Raw genomic sequence first — 5,903 nt, forward strand, 5'->3', positions numbered from 1 at the left:
ACTGACTTAAGATTTAAGATAAACCAGTGGATTTGTGACCAGTGAATTGTGACTCTCAAATTGTAATTTTTGGGTGAACTATCCCTTTAATAGTATTTAACATTTTCAAGAGCTCTGATCATTTTAACATTCTTTGTTCACAGTGTTGATCAGTTTTGCACTGGGAATTTTGTCATGCTCAGCAAATTTAGAAACTACTACTTTGTTTTGAGTGTGTTGTCATTACAGCTGTTTAATGCACCAAAACGTGTTAATCCACAGGGAAGAGTGTAGTTTTCAGAGTCACACCAGTATCTCTATGGTACAGTTGGAGCTGGACAATGTTTCACACCTTTCTAAAAGCTCTCACTTCACACCTTGATGCTGGCAGCATGCCTGATCCAGCCTACATTTAGTGTGTGTTTGCAAAACAGTCTCTTGGGAATCCTTGCCATCGTAAAACACAGAGTGAGTGGCTCTCTATTGGACTATTACTGAATGAAGAAACAAACTACTGAATCTGATTCGCTTAGTCCAGTGGGAGATACTAAATGTGTTTTTGGACAGAAAGGAAGATGGAAAAAGAAATAAACTTTAAAACACACCTCGGAATATTCAAAATTCTCAAAGATCATATATTATAAACAAATGCTTTTGAGGATTCAAATAAGTTTTAATTATTTATATATTTTTTTGCTATACATAAACATTTGAGTGTTTACTCAAAGGACTCTTTTAAAAGTATTTATCATCTATACTTGTTTAAATGTTATGAGAAATTAAAGGACTCTTTTAAACACCTATAGAGTGCTGTTAAAGATAAATGCTATGCAAAAACCAGTAATATTGTGAAATATTATTACAATTTAAAATAACTGTTTTCTATTTTAATATATTTTAGAATGTAATTTATTCCAGTGATGATAAAGCTGAATTTTCAGCATCATTACTCTTCAGTGTCACATGATCCTTCAGAAATCATTCTAATATGCTAATTTGGTGCTCAAGAAACATTTCTTCTTGTTATCAATGTTGAAAACAGTTGTGCTGCTTAATAATTTTGTGGAAACCAGGATTTACTTTAAAGAATAAAAAGTTCAAAAGAATAGCATTTATTTGAATTAGAAATCTTTTGTGACATTCAAATGTCTTTACTGTCACTTTTGATCAATTTAATGCATTGTTGCTGATTAAAAGTATTAAAGAATTGTTTTGTTTTAAAGAATTGTTTATCCATACACATTTGAACATTTTGAGTATTCAAAAGACTGTTTGAAAAGTATTTGTTTGCTTATCTATACCAATTTGCCTGTATTGAGTATTCAAAGGACTGTTTTAGAATTATGTTTAGTCTTCAAATTAAAGTATTTAAAAAATATGTATTTGTTTATCTGTATACTTTTTGGTGTTTTGAGAACAAAAGGCTGTTTTTAAACACAAATGGCTATTGATAAACATACTTTTTTAAAAAGTATTTGAGTCCTATAAATACTCAAAATACTCATGTGTATGGCCTCCTCTGATATCTTGAACATTGTTTTCCATTATTTCAGAGTGAATGATCAATTGTGCAGTGATCCTTTATAAAGGAGGCAGTAGGGAGAGTATGCGCAATCAATTTATGTAGACAAAACCGAGCAACGATGAGCGATGGTCCAGATGAGAGGAAAATTATCCCTCATTGATCTCTGTCTTACTATGCTTTATTGCTCCAGAGTGTCGAGTGAGATGGCAAAGACAATGAACACAGTATTATTTATTTTGAAACTCAGAGAAGAGGCGCGTGTCTGCTCCTCTCTCCAGTGGTTGGACATCGATTAACTCACATCCCTGTTTTTACCAGAAGCCCATTATGAGCTTGATTCAATCACGCATCGAACCTGACATTTCATTTAACTCGTCCTACAGTCCCATCATGCACTGTTGAAATAATGTTTCTTTTATTAGTGTTGCGATAGCTTTGCTTGTCTATTTTGTTTACACTCGCAGCACGATTGTTTCTGAATGGGAGTTTGTGGAGGTACTGACCCAGAGAGGACCAGGGGTAGAATTTCAGACATTGGTCGGGTTCAGATGTACTTTTCATCAAGTTACAAACTGCTGAAGGAGAGATTTTCAGCTCACAAGACCTTCATTGTCCTGCTTAAACAGGGCTGTCAGTTTCACTGTTCATTTAGATCTCACTAGTTGTGTACAAACATTTTTGTTTTTAAGAACTGTTTATCCATACACAATTGAACATCTTGAGTATTCAAAAGACTGTTTGTTTATCTAAACCCATTCGTCTGTATTGAGCATTCAAAAGACTGTTTTAGAATTATTGGAATGTTTACAGTCTTCAAATTAAAGTATTTTCAAAATATATATATTTGTTTATCTGTATACTTTTTAGTGTTCTGAGAATTCAAAAGGCTGTTTTTAAACACTCAAATGGGCATTGATAAACAAATACTTTAAAAAAGTATTTGAGTCCTACAAATACTCAAAATGCTCATGTTTATGGCCTCCTCTGGTATCTTAAACATTGTTTTCCATAATTTCTCCCCAAGTATGATCCATTGTGCAGTGATCCTTTATAAAGGAGGCAGTAGGGAGAGTATGCGCAATCAATTTATGTAGACAAAACCGAGCAACGATGAGCGATGGTCCAGATGAGAGGAAAATTATCCCTCATTGATCTCTGTCTTACTATGCTTTATTGCTCCAGAGTGTCGAGTGAGATGGCAAAGACAATGAACACAGTATTATTTATTTTGAAACTCAGAGAAGAGGCGCGTGTCTGCGCCTCTCTCCAGCGGTTGGACATCGATTAACTCACATCCCTATTTTTACCAGAAGCCCATTATGAGCTTGATTCAATCACGCATCGAACCTGACATTTAATTTAACTCGTCCTACAGTCCCATCATGCACTGTTGAAATAATGTTTCTTTTATTAGTGTTGCGATAGCTTTGCTTGTCTATTTTGTTTACACTCGCAGCCCGTTTGTTTCTGAATGGGAGTTTGTGGAGGTACTGACCCAGAGAGGACCAGGGGTAGAATTTCAGACGTTGGTCGGGTTCAGATGTACTTTTCATCAAGTTACAAACTGCTCAAGGGGAGATTTTCAGCTCACAAGACCTTCATTGTCTTGGTTAAACAGGGCTGTCAGTTTCACTGTTCATTTAGATCTCACTAGTTGTGTACAAACATTCGACATAAACTGTATATTTGAAAAAGAGCCATTAATAGGGTGTATCGCTTTGCTTTCTTGGAGGAAATTTAGAACTGGATTATGAATTAGTCTGTTTCATAAAACAATAATACATTTAAAATATATTAACTTCATACAGTGATGTCTTTTTTTTCATGTAATCTGGCAACCTGATAACTAGTCCAGCTAACAGGGAATGTTCTCTCAAAGTCATGAACAAACATTCTTCCCGTAACGTCAAAGTAACACTTTACGGGGAGGTTTCATTTGTTAACTATTTCAGTTAACATAAACTAACAATGAACAATACTTATAGACGGTTTCAACGGCAACAACATAAACAAACGTTACTGCGCATGCGCGGTTTTGTGGCCCTAACTTAACTTCCGGTACACTTCCGCAAACATTCAATAACAACAACAACAAAGTCCCTCTAGAGTAGATTATTTCTAATAATAAGCTAAATAAATAACAATAATACATTTTTTTTTTTTTATTAAAAAAAAAAAACATTTACGGTAAAATACCGGCAGCTGTGGTTAACAGAACTTTACCGTAAAAAAAACTATGGTATCAACATAGGTATTACAGACTTAACTTAAATTCACAATAAAAGAAAAAAAAAATGTATTGACTGATGTAATGTTAATATACCAACCTATTTAAGTGCTAATATCTGTGTTGTACCATTGAAATACACTGACAACCACCAAAAACAGGTGGTGATGAGAAAGTCACATGATGAATCAAAGCTCATCATAAACAGCTCTTCCACACGCTGAGGAGAGAAATACTTAAATATAGAAGGTGCACAGTGTCATTCTCACAAATACTAAACACCATATATATATATATATATAATGCAATAAACATTAATAGTATTTTACTGTAAAATTACATTAAATGTAATCACAGTTATTCACCATTTATAGTATGGTAACTTGTTGTTAACCAATTACCAGGTTTTTACTGTAGCATTTTTAGTCTTTTACCATTTTTACAGTGTGGCAGTTTAAGAGAAAATTTACATTTACATTTAGTCATTTTTAGCAGACGCTTTTACCCGAAGCGACTTACAAATGAGGACAATAAAAGCAGTCAAAACAAACAAAAGTGCAAATGACAAGTCTCGGTTAGCCTAACGCAGTACACGTAGCAAGGTGTATATAAACAGTGTTGGGCAAGTTACTTCCAAAATGTAATACATTATATATTACTAGTTACTGTCTTTTGAATGTAATTAGTTACATTACAATATTACTGTCTCTGAATTGTAATGCGTTACACTACTTTTGAGTTACTTTCACCAAAATATCCACAGAAGTATTATAAAATGCCAAAATGTAGTTTATTGCTGTTCATACTACATTCAGTGGAGTGTAATGTGGTAGGTCTATTTATTCAGTGGCGGAAACGGGCTTCCATAGTTTTGACCTGGAAGAGATTTATAAAAATTTCTAAAAACTTTTTACTTTTACTAAGGGAATGAGACTTTGCAAGTGTAAACCCTCAAAATGCACATAATTTTTTCAAATTTTTTACAATTATTTTTAAAGAGATATAACCATTAAAAAAAAAGAATGTTTCAAGTTCATTTCGGACAAGGGTACACTGTAAAAAAAAAAAACATTTACGGTAAAATACCGGCAGCTGTGGTTAACAGAACTTTACCGTAAAAAAAACTATGGTATCAACATAGGTATTACAGACTTAACTTAAATTCACAATAAAAGAAAAAAAAAATGTATTGACTGATGTAATGTTAATATACCAACCTATTTAAGTGCTAATATCTGTGTTGTACCATTGAAATACACTGACAACCACCAAAAACAGGTGGTGATGAGAAAGTCACATGATGAATCAAAGCTCATCATAAACAGCTCTTCCACACGCTGAGGAGAGAAATACTTAAATATAGAAGGTGCACAGTGTCATTCTCACAAATACTAAACACCATATATATATATAATGCATATAATGCAATAAACATTAATAGTATTTTACTGTAAAATTACATTAAATGTAATCACAGTTATTCACCATTTATAGTATGGTAACTTGTTGTTAACCAATTACCAGGTTTTTACTGTAGCATTTTTAGTCTTTTACCATTTTTACAGTGTGGCAGTTTAAGAGAAAATTTACATTTACATTTAGTCATTTTTAGCAGACGCTTTTACCCGAAGCGACTTACAAATGAGGACAATAAAAGCAGTCAAAACAAACAAAAGTGCAAATGACAAGTCTCGGTTAGCCTAACGCAGTACACGTAGCAAGGTGTATATAAACAGTGTTGGGCAAGTTACTTCCAAAATGTAATACATTATATATTACTAGTTACTGTCTTTTGAATGTAATTAGTTACATTACAATATTACTGTCTCTGAATTGTAATGATATTATTACTTTTGTAATGCGTTACTCCCAACACTGTATATAAATATATACATATATATATATTATACACACACACACACACAAAGAAAAACAAGTAGATAGAATAGAAAAAATAGAAAGCTAGTGTTTGTTTGTTTTTGAAATATGTTGTGGAAACTAATTATAATCATAATATTATATCCTAATAATTATAATCATATTATTATATCCTAATAAATTAGCTTTTATTGTATTATAGTGTAATTATGCCGTTTCAATTGCACTAAAGAAAAAATGTCACCCTTGCTATGACTCAAAGTAACATGAACCTACAAAAAAAAAAAAAAAAAA

This window comes from Sinocyclocheilus rhinocerous, unplaced genomic scaffold (genome assembly GCF_001515625.1).
Source record: "Sinocyclocheilus rhinocerous isolate Xijiao unplaced genomic scaffold, SAMN03320098_v1.1 scaffold993, whole genome shotgun sequence".
In the NCBI taxonomy this organism is placed as follows: Eukaryota; Metazoa; Chordata; class Actinopteri; order Cypriniformes; family Cyprinidae; genus Sinocyclocheilus; species Sinocyclocheilus rhinocerous.